At 41.5% G+C, this 14,606-nt stretch overlaps 1 protein-coding gene across 1 annotated transcript in view; it reads right to left on the reverse strand.

Moving 5' to 3' along the window:
* The window catches only part of NPAS3 (neuronal PAS domain protein 3), an 836,061-nt gene that overhangs the window by 525,575 nt on the left and 295,880 nt on the right, over positions 1–14,606 (reverse strand). The gene's annotated exons all lie outside the window — the stretch shown is intronic.

Below are 14,606 nucleotides of genomic sequence, written 5' to 3' on the forward strand. Positions count from 1 at the left end.
AAACAATTTTATTATGAAATGTAGCTTTTCTTAAGTCTTTAAAGCAATCAAAGTATTTAATCCTTCACGTTTATGAAAGAAAGTTGGCTGAGATACCCGGCATAATTTGGGAGTACTCAGGTTACTCATGGATTATAGTCTTTTACCCCACTTAATAGGGGAAAAAAAGAAAACAACATCATTTTCTCTGGGTGAGATGTATGTAAAATACCTTATACATATATTTAATAGTTTGACAATGTGTTCTGTGAATTCAAAAGCTTATGCCAACCAGGCTATGGATTTTCTTTACCACTAAAAACAGATGCAGAGATGTTACATATCATTCTCTAAAGTGTTCAGATTCCTAATCTTTTAGGCCAGTATTTTCAAAGGAGCCTAAGGGATTTAGGTGCCCAAATCAATGGCTTCTTTGAAAATTTCAGCCTATAATGGAAAGAATCTGTGATACTAGGAAAACTTTGTTTGGAGAAATTCTGACTCTATTGACATCAATGACAAAATTTCTTTGACTTCAAAAGGGCCAGGATTTCATCCATTCTTTATTTTTATTCATTAGTATTTACTTTTCTAGTTTTCCTAACACTATTAAATAGGATATGAAGAATTTAGAGGGGAAAGCAAAAATCCCTTTACTTCTATTAATTATGTCAAGTGTGAATGTATATTTCCTCATGTTTTGACTGAAATCACAAGTTGTGTATGCACCAAATTTCAAGGGATCTAAAGGAAAATATGACCTTTCAGAGCTTTGCATGCAACTCAATCAATCAACTGTATCATACAGCGCACACGGTCTATGTGTGTGTGTAATGAATCTGAAAGAAACAAAAAAATTGCCGAAAAGAATGTGGTATTTTAATTGACTTTTCTTTTTCATAGACTTAAAATCATGTACATGTTACAACTTGGATATGATGGAAAGAAATTTTGTGTGTGTAAACATTTAAAGAAATGAAAGCCAAGGAACGACAGCCCAAGTCAAATATGTCTTGTTGCTATTTTTGGAACAATTCAATACTATAAAGAGTTTGACATAACTGGGAAGGGCGTAGCACTATAGTTTTCATTAACAACCTATTATTTTTTGTAAAGTAACCCATAGTAATTTTAGTAATTATTTTTGTGTCAGATGCACTAAAATTTAATTACCTATTGCCACCAAATATGAGCATTTAAACTTCCCCTTTCGGTCAAAAGGTCTTTGAACCAAAAATCTGTGTGTTAAGCAAAAAGACAAATTCACAAAAATCACTCTGTTTGTATCTGTATCTAGTACATATGTAAAACTGATACAACTGCAATAGTTAAATACTAAATATTCTTCATTATAATTTTGGTAGATGCTTATTTATTCTGTTACTCATTTAGTATTTCTGAAATAGAACCATTTCTATTGTTCAATTTAACATTCTTTAATATTTGTACAACAATCTACATGAGAAATAAAAACATCTAAAGATGCATACACCTAGTAACAGTCTTCAGCAAGTTAAAGAATTGCTTTAGGCCATAAGGCTTATTGGATAAAAACACCAGCTTTTCACTTTCAGAATCATACTTCAGGTTTGTCCTAGGGTCCAAAGTGAAATGTATTTCATGGTCTGAGTTCAGTCCTCTGGGGATTATTAAGCCACATTCCAAAACCACTGCAAATAACATTTCAGTTTAGCATGATTGGCAGGTCACTTAGGAGAGGCCCTGTACTGCTCTTTAAAACTATATTACTTTTGATGCACAGAAAGGACAGTTTTCACAGGTCAAGTTTCAGATCAGTGGTAGCAAGTCTAAAAGCCTACATCAAACTTAGCTCCACCATATCCAGCCTGTAAGTAAACAAGGAAGAGTTCAACTTCTAGTGCCATAGTGAACAAACAGAACAACAATATTAAAGGCCACCAGCTCTTGGTTTAAATCAATATTTACTTGGCCTGTTTTCCCAACCAACTTTTACACTGTATAAGTGAATATTGACTTACACCTAAAGAAGTCCCTAACAGCAGAGCAAATGGAGGATAACTGCACAATGGAGGTGAAACTGTTGTGTAATGTTACAATGGCTGTGAAGGTGGATGAAGGCTGCAGCAAATAGAGGATCTCCAATCATCATGGTGCCCATGCCACTGGTTTCCAGTCCTCTATCTGTCAAGGACAGTGTTGTGACTGTTGTGCACCAGTCTTCCCACTTTAAAAGAAGTCCCACACGGGCATCTTCCAGTTTTTGGGGAAAATATATTGCACAAGTCAAAAGTCTGGCAGCAATTGGCAAGTGGGGATGGGAACAAGACAGTGAAATCCAGAAGTTCCTAGTTACAGACCTACACACAGGCAGTGAGTGTGTGATACAGTTGTCTTGCTCAAGGTTTGAGACGGGTCGAGCATCTAGGCAGCTGCACCCATGTCTGAGCAGTCCTTTTTAGGATCCACTCTGCTCACCCCCCTTTGGGGAGGGAGTTAGAAAAGGTACCCTAAAAATAGTCTTGCCTCTGTTTTTCCTGGCTGGATAGCCGCATCCAGCAGGATCACCATCTCAGCGGTCGAAAATGTAAGAAACTCTTCAACTTTGGAACTTGGAATATGAATACCCTGATGGACAACTCAAACAGCGACTGACCAGAGCGATATACAGCAATTATTGCTTGTGAATTGAGTCAGTTTAACACTGATATTGCTGCTTTGTCCGAAACTAGAAGAGCTGATGAAGGACAGGTGAAGGAGGAGAAAGGAGGATACACCTACTTCTGGAAGGGAAAATCTATAGATGAACCTCAATTGCATGGAGTGGGCTTTGCTATAAAGAACAAGCTCGCAAGGTGCCTCTCCGAGGTACCAGTTGGCATCAATGAGCGGTTTATGACACTCCAATTGAGGCTCACCAAAAATCAACAGGGAACTATAGTGAGAGCCTATGCACTAACACTGGATACCGATGAGAATGTAAAAGAAGATTTTTATTCTCAGTTGGAAACCATTTTATCGGAGACCCCTACAGAAGACAATATCATCCTTCTGGGGGATTTCAATGCATGTGTGGGATGAGACTCAGACCTGTGGAAGGGAACAATTGGGAAAGAAGGTGTTGGCAAAAGCAATTCAAATGGAATTCTGCTCCTAAGCAAGTGTGCTGAACATGAACTTATTATTACAAACACTCTTCCAACAAAAGGAAAAGTTCAAAACATCTTGGAGATACCCATAGTCAAAGCACTGGCATCTCCTCAACTAGATTATAGTTTGTGCCTGAGATCATAGTGACCTACTTCTCACAAAAGCAATGATAAGTGCTGATGACTGTTGGACTGATCATCGCCTTATTCGATCCACAATGAAAATTAAGATTGCTCCCAAATGGAGGCTGCAAAAGAAGCAGGTCAGGCGCAAGTTGAAGATTCAAGATTTGAAGGACCTTATTAAGTGTGACCACTTCCAAGCAGTCTTAGAAGAAAAGCTCCCATCAGAGTTTCCGGAAGAAATTGAGGAACACTGGAGCCAGTTGAAAGGAGTAATCATCAATGCCTGTGAGGAAACCATAGGCTACCAAACCAGAAAACATCAGGACTGAATGATGCTGAAATTGAGCAACTCCTTAATGAGAAGAGAATGGCATTTTGTGCTTGGCAGAATGACATAAATTGTAATATAAAGAGAGAAGCCCATGCCAAGGGAAGGGTGGAAGTCCAGCGTAAAACCAGAGAACTCAAAAACAAATGGTGGACTGAGAAAGCGCAAGAACTCCAACATCTCGCAGACATCCACAATACATGTGGTTTCTTTAGTGCCACCAAGGCTGTTTATGGGCCAATTTGCCACGGTATGAATCCTCTTCGCTCTAAGGATGGAACCACACTTCTGAAGGACAACAAAGCCAACAATTCTCACTGGAGAGAAGATTTTGAAGATCTCCTTAACCATAATTCTATGGCTGCAGATGAAGTCCTTGAGCAAATCCCTCAATGACCATTTAGGGATGAGCTCAGAGACCCTTCTAATTTGTATGAGGTACACAATGCCACCAAGCAGATGAAGAACAACAAGGCAGCAGGTCTAGATGGGATCCATGCTGAAATCTTTAAAGATGGTGGACCAGAGCTAATTCGGCAGCTTTACCTGCTTATCCTTAAAATCTGGATAAAGGAGAAGATACCCAATGAAATGAGGGATGCCCTGATTATCACCCTCTTCAAGAAAGGGGATAAAGCGGATTGTGGAAATTATCATGGTATCTCCCTCCTAGCCACTGCAGGCAAAGTTCTGGCGCGGATCCTTGCAACTCTCCTTCTGCCCCGTCAGAAGAAATTTTACCGGAGTCGGAGTGGTTTCCGACCATGTCGTGGAACTGTGGATATGATCTTCAAAGCACAGCAGCTGCAAAAAAAGTGTTAGGAGCAAAACCAACCACTGTACGTGACTTTTATTGATTTAACTAAAGTCTTTGATTCAGTGAATCTCCATGCCCTCTGGACTGTACTCTCTAAGATTGGATGTCCTGATAAATACATCAATGTCCTAAAATTGCTTCGTGATAACATGAAAGTGACTGTTCTTAGCAGCACTGGCTCCCAGAGCGAACCTTTCAAAGTGCAAAAAGGAGTAAAACAGGGCTGTATCATTGCTCCAACCATGTCTGCGTTTTTTATCACCATCATTCTTTACCTAATTGCTGGGAAGTCTACAGCTAGCACTGAAATCATTTACAGAATGGCCAGAAAGCTGTTCAGGCTTAGCAGGCTGAAGGCCAAGAGTAAGATCTCCACAACATCTATTGTGGAACTCCAGTATGATGATGACAACACAATCTTTGCCCACTCTGAGAAAGATCTTCAAACGATCTTGAATGTGTTTGCTGATGCTTACGCATGTCTTGGTCTCACTCTTAATATCAAGAAGACTAAAGTGCTCTATCAGATCTCTCCAAATGAGTTATTACATGCCCCATCTATCAAAATCAATGGAGTGGCACTGGAGAATGTCAATCATTTCCTCTACCTTGGAAGTCATCTTTCATTCAAGGCAGATATTGATGCAGAAATTCAACATTGCCTGAGCTGTGCCAGTGTAGCTTTTTCTCATTTACGTCACATGGTTTTTGAAGATCACGACATTCAAACAGACTCCAGGCTTCTTTTTTATCAAGCCATTATTCTCCTAACACTGTTGTATGGGTCCGAAACTTGAACAACCTATAGACACCACATCAAAGTCCTTGAGAGGCACCATCAACGCTGCCTTCGTAAGATTCTGACGATCAAATGGGAAGACGGGCGCACCAATATTAGTGTCCTGGAAGAGGCAAAGACCTCCAGTATCAAGGCAATGATCATCCATCAGCAATTCCGCTGGACTGGTCATGTTGTCCGGATGCCAGACCATCGCCTCCGAAAACAGGTCGTGTTCTCTCAGCTGAAAGAAGGGTACTGAAACGTGGGTGGACAATGGAAGCGTTATAAGGACTTACTGAAGGACAACCTAAAAATGTGTAATATTGACACTGACACTTGGGAGACACTTGCCCAGGATCGCTTAAAATGGAGTGAAGTCCTACGTGATGGTCCCCGACATTTTGAACTTGCTCGCCGACAAACTGAAGAGGACAAGAGGCACAGAAGGAAGGAGAGACTGGCTTCTAGTCATGGTTAACAGTCTCCTGCTGAGCCTGAAAACATCTGCTCTCATTGCAATAGAACCTGTGGTTCAAGGATTGGCCTTATTAGCCACCTGAGGACCCATAACTCCCATGGAAGATGATCATACTTGGTAAAGAGTGATTGCCCATCATCATCACCACCACCACACCTAAAGATTGATCTGACCCAACCCAACATGACCTCTCCCTTTTCCTGCCCTTCTCCCTCTCTCAATCATTCTCTCTTCCTTACTGACACTAAGGGTCTTTAGAAAGACAAGATAGGGGAGGTAATATCTTTTACTGACCAACTTCTGTTGGTGACAGACACAAGGTTTCAAGGAACACAGGAGACCTGAAGAAGTGCTCTATGTGGCTCGAAAACCTGTCTGTCTAATATACTGGGACTGACTCTGCTACAACTACACTGCATACTGAGGTTCTTTATCTGCTTTCCTCCTGCAACCTCTCCATCTGTCCCAGTGACCCAATCTCCTCCTGCCTCAATACCTTCCTTATACCATTCTTCCCACTTAACCTCTCACTCTCATCACTTTCCTTCCTCTCATATTAGTAGAGCCCTGCGCAGATACAAAAATGTGGATCCACATCCAATCCGCATCTGCCAGTATCAACCCATGATCTGACCTGCGATCTGCTAGCTGCTAGCGGCCAGGGCTGCCAGGCCAGGCCATGGTGGGAATGCTGGTGGCTGCCTGAGGGGCCCTAGCTGCTGGACAGGAAGCAGCGTGACGAGCAGGTGCTGGACAGCTCCTACTCCAGCCTGCCACGCAGTCCCAGCCACTAGTTGCCGGCCCTGAGCTTGCTGCACCCCCCAGGCTGCCCGAGCCAGACGCCGTGGGCCAGGCACCGCCGGTGAGTACAGCCCTGAGCAGTTGCATCTGCATCCGATCCACTATCCGCAAAAATGGTCCACAGATATCCACAGATTTGCAGGGCTCTACATATTAGAAGCATGTTAAGGTTTTCCGACAGTAAACCAAAACTAACACAATTGATCCCACCTCCCTCTCCAAATACCACCTCCACAATCTCTCTTCATATTTACAGTCACTTCCACAAGTTCCTCTCCTCAGATTACTCCTTGGTCCCCTCCACTGTTTCTTTGTTCCACTGAAACTTTTCTCACTATTCTCTAACAACCTCTTCCAGTATATCTAAACTGCAATTTAAAAAAATGAAGCTGTCCCAAGCAAGCTAACTCAGGCTCATGGATCTCAGTCTAAGGGGCTGTTTAACTGTGGTGCAAATGTTTGGGATTGGGCTGGAGCCCAAACCCTGAGACTCTTCCCTGCTGTGGGCCAGCCGCAGGTGTTTAATTGCAGTGTAGACATGCCCTTCAAGACTAAACCTCAAAGCCTCTACTTCAACCTCATCTTCTCTGACCTCTCAATTGCTCTTGAAACCAGTGATCAAACTTCTTGTAACTGCCGCCGTGGGCACTCACCACCCCTGCACAACACGGAACCTAGCTTAGCAGGGTCCCTGCAGAGAGACATGGATGCTACTTCAGCTCTGAGTCTGAAGTAATGGCTGTGGAGCAACATCAGTGCCATCCACAGCCTGCAGGAGCAGGATGTGTGGGGAAGGATTTCTTCTCCCTGACTCTGAGGAAATCCCCAGCACACAGCCTGGCCACCCTGACAGTATGTTTGAGAAAGGCTATCAGAAGCCCTAACAGTATTTGATTAAAAAAGAATTGGAACAAGTTAACAAAGACTGAATAAGATAAGATAGAGTCTGCAGAAGGGAAGATTCAACTGCTGTGATTCATTTGTCTTCAGATACATTTTTCTTTTAATTGTAACCAAGGGGCAAAGTTAATAAATTAGCAAAGCAATTCAGGGTCATAAGTAAAAAGAGCTGCAGAAATTAGGCCTTTGATAATAACAGTCTTAGAATATACAATGACCAGCAGTTGGCAGTATAGTCACTTTTGGAAGAAGTATCAGAATAGGCCATATTTTAATGCTTTGGAGGGTTCAAAGAATGAACTGAAATTGACCAAACCAGTGTTAAATATAAGAATTCTGTTACTAATATAGTCAAGTTCTGCACTTTGTAAAAATGTGGTAAATCAAGCACTGCTGGCATTTATAATGTATTAAAATCAATCAATAAATAGTTATTAACTACTCATAAGAATGTAGTTCATTATTCTCATATCTTTTTTCTTCCAGAATGCAAGAAGGAAAAGTACAACCATACTTTTTCTAATTAACTACTACATTTTTAACATTCATTAAACTTCTTTCTCTAAGTAAAGATGATACAGTAACTCTTCACTTAACATTGTAGTTATGTTCCTGAAAAACGCGACTTTAAGCGAAACGATGCTAAGCGAATCCAATTTCCCCATAAGAATTAATGTAAATGAGGGAGTTAGGTTCCAGGGAATTTTTTTTTCACCAGACAAAATACTATATTATATATATATATATATATACACACACACAGTATAAGTTTTAAACAAACAATTTAATACTGGTACACAGTGATGATGATTGTGAAGCTTAGTTGAGGCACAGCAAGCAGGAGTCTCGGGGAGCAGTTTCAAGGCAGAGGGCAGGAGCAGCACATGGCAGTGGGGGGAGGGACAGCTGCAATTGCTAGACTGGGCAGCTGCTGCACAGGGAACTTAGGGGAGTGGGGAGCTGATAGGGGGCTGCCCCCACCAGCTAGCTGCAATGGGCTTCCTGCAAGCAGTGGCCAAAGCAGGTGGCTGCCAAAGGACGTTAGAATGGAGCATTACACAACTTTAAACAAGCATGTTCCCTAATTGATCAGCAACATAACAACAAAACAATGTTTACTGGGATGACTTTAAGTGAGGAGTTACTGTACCTTCTTTGTTACATAAATAAAGTGCACATAGTCCAGCAAAAAGAGCACAGAGAAAGAGATCACTTTGTAAAAGAGGCTGTGTACTCTACTGGCAGTTAAAAAAAACCACTCAGGGGAGTCTTTTGCACAGTTCAATGCATAAGCTACATTGGCCTAGGACAGGTATAACCTGCCTAAGGAACACCTAAACAATGCTGTTAAGTAACAGTTAATAAACTCTTGAAACTCGTTGTTCGTTTGATATACCTTTTCCTAAAAGCCGTGGCTGCAGTTATAAAGTGAGAATTTTGACTGATTGAAAACAGCAGGATTTGACCCCAAAAGTAATGACTTATATTGTCTATTTTTATTAGGAAATCAAAAGGATTTTTTAAAACAAAAAACTGCTTCCCCAACTTATCTCTACCATTTGGGATCAATGGGTATTCCTGCTTCCACACTGGTCAATTAGATAGGTGCAATCAATCAGCTGGAAAGTATGCAACTCTAAGCCTTCCTTCTTTCTTCCTTATAAAATAGCTGGAGAAAAAAAGAAATCACAACAGCCTAACACTAGAGAGGCTCTCTCCACTTGTTTATCTAAATCCAAGAAAGGAGCTATGGAAGTTTAAAAAAAAAAAGCTTTCAAATTATTAGTCCATTATGGAGGGAGAACTGTCCATTCAAAAGCAGCATCTGCCAATGAAGAAACATCAAGCATATCAGAAAGTGTTCAGATCACATATATTGTAAGATACTTTGAAGTCACTATTTACTTTGCAAATAAAAAATAAGAGAATTAGTATTTAGAGTAGAACAGATGCATTAATGTCTTCCTCCTCTTTTCATGGCCTCACTGGGCTTAACCAAAAGATTCAATTTGGAAGGAAAATGTTTCCATAGGGACAAAGTCAAGAAGTCTACATATGACTATCATGTTCACCATACATTTAGTAATAGTTTCACTGAGGGCTTGTCTACGTGGTGCGGTAATGCATATGACGGGGTTGTGATTTCTAAAGCACATGAATGAGTTGAGCATTAATTGGTCAAGGTAGACCCTGCTAAAGGCTCCTTGGTGTGCTGCAATGTAGTGCTGTTTGAAACTACATTAAAGCACAATAGGGAACATTTAGTGTACACCAAGAGTGTCTACACAGACCACTTAATGCATAACATGTTAGTATGCTTTAGAAATCACAAGCTGTCATAACTATAAAGGGAAGGGTAACAACCCTCCTGTATACAATTCTATAAAATCCCTCCTGGCCAGAGGCACCAAAATCCTTTTACCTGTAAAGGATTAAGAAGCTCAGGTAACCTGGCTGACACCTGACCCAAAGGACCAATAAGGGGACAAGATACTTTCAAATCTTGGTGGGGGGGAAGGCTTTTGTTAGTGCTCTTTGGTTTAGGGGTTGTTCGCTCTTGGGACTAAGAGGGACCGGACATCAATCCAGGCTCTCCAAATCTTTCTGCACAAGTCTCTCATATTTCAAACTTATAAGTAACAGCCTGGCAAGGCATGTTAGTTTTATCTTTGTTTTCTCAACTCGTAAATGTTCCTTTTGCTAGAGGGTTTACCTCTATTTGCTGTAACTTTGAACCTAAGGCTGGGGGGGTTCCTCTGGGCTCTTTGAATCTGATTACCCTGTAAAGTTATTTCCATCCTGATTTTACAGCGATGAACTTTACCTTTTCTTTTAATAAAATTCTTCTTTTAAGAACCTGATTGATTTTTCATTGTTTTAAGATCCAAGGGTTTTGGATTTGTGTTCACCAGGACTAATTGGTGAGGGTATACTCTCAAGTCTACCCACGAAAAGGGGTGTAAGGACTTGGGGGGGGGGGGAGAAATTAGTCTCAAATCTGCCCAAGAAAGGGGGAGGTTTAGAGACTTGGGAAATATTTGGGGGAAGGCAGAGTTCCAAGTGGCTCTCCCCTAAGATTTGAAACACGCTTGGTGATGGCAGCTTACTGTTAACCTAAGCTGGTAAATAGGCTTAGGGAGTCTTTAATGCGGGTCCCCACATCTGTACCCTAAAGTTCAGAGTGGGGAAGGAACCTTGACACAAGCCCATGGATGCATTCTTCCACCATGTAGCCAAGCCCTGAATCTCACATAGCATAAGAAAGCAAGCAAGAACACGGTCACTGAAAGAGGGAGACGGAGATTCATAGTTCTCCAGTTGCCAGTACAAAACAGCAAGCAAATTTTGGGGAGAGACACATATATTGCTATAGTAAGGTACAGTCAACAGGACACTTCCTCTTCACGTGGCTCCCGATAGCATGTTTTTAGTGATTGTCTCATACCCAATTCCAAACATTCTTTGCATGCTATATAAATTGCCAAAAGTCAGGAGGATTACAATTCTGCTCAGAAAGATCCAGCGTAATCAATAACTGCATATTCTGCAAGCAAAAGAAGAGATAAACCATTACATACAAGTCACTGGCTCTTGAAATATCTCTTCTAGTATGTCTGAAGCATTTTCCAAGTCAGGAACAATTTGCACTGACAAAATTGTTTGGGAAAGTACTTACAATACCAACATTATACATTGGTATAATAAATAATTCCTTACATGTAAGTGTGTGTTATAGTCTCCTTTTTAACCATTCTGCACACTATAAATCCACATAAAATGAACATCTCCACCCACCATGCAACAGGGGAATGAAGGCTCTATAGTAAGGTCTGGAAACTTTGCAACACAACCAGAATTGTGAAAATTATTGTTTGTTTAAAACAGACATCAGCAACCTTTCAGAAGCGGTGTGCCGAGTCTTCATTTATTCACTCTAATTTAAGGTTTTGCGTGACAGTAATACATTTTAATGTTTTTAGAAGGTCTCTTTCTATAAGTCTATAATATATAACTAACCTATTGTTGTATGTAAAGTAAATACGTTTTTAAAAATGTTTAAGAAGCTGCATTTAAAATTACATTAAAATGCAGAGCCCCCCAGACCGGTGCCCAGGACCTGGGCAGTGTGAGTGCCACTGAAAATCAGCTCGCATGCTGCCTCCTTGCCTACCCCTGGTTTAAAACATTAGATAACGTGAAACAGACTAACAATATTCTGGCACAACCCAAAACCTTATTGAATTAATGCCTTTTGGGTCTACTGAATTAAAAATGCAATTGTGCATGCATAATTGTGGAATTTTATGTAACCACTCTAGGAGGAGGAGGATGCTAATATAATTCCTCTGTTATCAACCCTCTGAAGCCACCCTCCTAGAGAGGGGTGTTTATCCTAGTCCATACTAGATTCTCCATGGACCAACAGACGAAGAAAGGATTTTGGGATAAATAGCCCAGTTTTAAACAGGCTCTGGGGCCCTCTTCCTGATTTAGCAAATGGATAGGAGCCCTGGTCCACAGAGGACCCCAATCCTTGGGGAAGAATTGGAACTACTGAGGCCCCAAAAGACTGGTTGCTTGCTCTGAGCTGAAGCAGTGATGAACTTGAAACCACAAGAAAGCCCCTTGCATGGGATGTTGAAGGACTGCTCCTGCCAGAGCCCATGTGAGGTTTGGGATTGTGTCTGGTAAGCTTATTAGCATATATGTAGGTTCTTTTATTGTTTTAATACATTTTCTCTGTAGTGCTTTTCTCTTAAGAATAAAATAGACTTGTATAAAACCAGCTGTGTGGTATCTATAACTGTGAGCAGTCATACTGTTAATCATCTCTGAAGAGAAGGCAATCAGGTGTATTTGGGCAGCCTGTCTGCTCGGAATAACACAGTGAAAGCAGGGACCTGTGCAGCCTGGAAATACCCCAGTAAATACATAAGTACAGCCATACTGGGTCAGACTAATAGTTTATCTAGCCCAGTATCCTGTCTTCCGACAATGCCAGGTGCTTCAGAGGGAATGAACAGAACAGGGCAATCACCAAGTGATCCATCCCCCGTCACCCATTCCCAGCTTCTTTCAGTCAGAGGCTAGGGACACACAGAGTATGGGGTATGGACCTATACTCCATGAACTTATCTAATTCATTTTTGAACTGAGTTATACTTTTTGGCCTTCACAACATCCTATGGCAACAAGTTCCACAGGCTGACTTTGTGTTGTGTGAAGGAGTATTTCCTTTTGTTTGCTTTAAACCTGCTGCCAGTTAATTTAATGGGTGATCCCTGGTTCTCTTACATGAAGGAGTAAAAAGAAGTTCCTTATTCACTTTCTCTACACCATTCATGATTTTATAGACCTCTATCATATCTGCCCTTAGTCATCTCCTTTCCAAGCTGAACAGTCCCAGTCTTTCTAATCTCTCCTCATATAGATGTTCCATACCCTTAATCATTTTTGTTGCCCTTCTCTGTTCCTTTTCCAATTCTAATATATCTTTTTTGAAATGGGCAACCAGAACTGCATGCAGTATTCAAGATGTGGGCATAGCATAGATTTATATAGAGGCAATATCATATTTTCTGTGTTATTATCTATCGCTTTCCTAATGATTCCCATCACTCTGTTAGCTTTTTGACTTCCGCTGCCTATTGAGCAGATGTTTCAGAGAACTATCCACAATGACTCTTTCTTGAGTGGTAACAGCTCATTTAGATCCCATCATTTTGTATGTATTGTTGGGATTATATTTTCCAATGTGCATTACTTTGCATTTATCAACACTGAATTTCATCTGCCATTTTGTTGCCCGGTCACTCAGTTTTGAGAGATCCTTTTGTAGTTCTTCACAGTCTGCTTGGGGCTTAACCAGGGGTGGCCAACCTGTGCCTGAGAAGGGAATTTACCTATGTACATTGCCAAAGAGCCACAGTAATACATCAGCAGCCCCCCATCAGCTCCCCCACGCCTGCCAGCAGCCCTGCTGATCAGCGCTTCCCCTTCCTTCCCCATGCCTCCTGCAGCATGCAGGAGGCTCTGGGGGGAGGGAGAGGAGCACGGGCATGGCAGGCTCAGGAAAGGGGGTAGGAAGGAGTGGGGGCTTTGGGGGAAGGGGTGAAGTAGGGGCAGGGCCTGTGACAGAGTCAAGGGTTGAGCAGTGAGCACCCCCTTTCCTCCCCCCCCCCCAGGCACATTGGAAAGTTGGCACCTATAGCTCCACCCCCAGAGTTGGTGCCTATGCAAGGAGTCACATATTAACTTCTGAAGAACCGCATGTGGCTCTGGAGCCACAGGTTGGCCAGCCCTGGGCTTAACTATCCTACGTAGTTGTGTATCATCTGCAATTTTTGCCACCTTGCTGTTTACTCCTTTTTCCAGATTATTTATGAATATGTTGAATAGGACTGGTCCCAGTAGAGACCCCTGTGGGACACCACTATTTACTTCTTTCTATTCTGAAAACTGAGCATTTATTCCTACCCTTTGTTTCCTGTGTTTTAAACATTTAAGGATCTACCAGAGGACTTTCCCTCTTATCCCATGACTGCTTACTTTGCTTAAGAGCCTTTGGTCAGTACTTTGTCAAAGGCTTTCCGAAAGTCCAAGTACACTCTGCTAAATGGATCACCCTCTTCCACATGTGTTGACCCCCTCAAAGAATTATAATAGCTTGGTGAAGCATGATTTCCCTTTACAAAAGCTGTGTTGACTCTTCCCCAACAGATTATGTTCATCTTGTGTTTGATCAGTCTGTTCTTTACTATAGTGTCAACCAACTTGCCTGGGACTGAAGTTAGGTTTACCTGTAATTGACTGGATTGCCTCTGGAGCCTTTTTAAAAAGTTGGCATCACATTAGCTATTCTCCAGACATCTGCTACAGAAGCTGATTTAAGTAATACGTTACATACCAGAGTTAGTAGTTCTGCAATTTCACATTTGAGTTCCTGGTGATTTATTAATGTTTAATTTATCAGTGTGTTCCAAAACCTCCTCTACTGACAGCTCAATCTGGGACAATTCCTCAGATTTCTAACCTAAAAAGAAGGGTTCAGATGTAGGAATCTCCCTCACATCCTCTGTGGTGAAGATCGATGCAAAGAATTCATTTAGTTTCTCCGCAATGGTCTTATCTTCTCCCGAGTGCTCCTTCAGTACCTCAATCATCCAGTGGCCCCACTGATTGTTTGGCAGGCTTCTTGCTTCTGATGTACTTAGTTTCTGAGTCTTTTGCTAGTTGCTCTTCAAATTCTTTTTTGGCCTGCCTTTGAT

The sequence above is a fragment of the Mauremys mutica genome, chromosome 4, assembly GCF_020497125.1.
Source record: "Mauremys mutica isolate MM-2020 ecotype Southern chromosome 4, ASM2049712v1, whole genome shotgun sequence".
Lineage (NCBI taxonomy): Eukaryota > Metazoa > Chordata > Testudines > Geoemydidae > Mauremys > Mauremys mutica.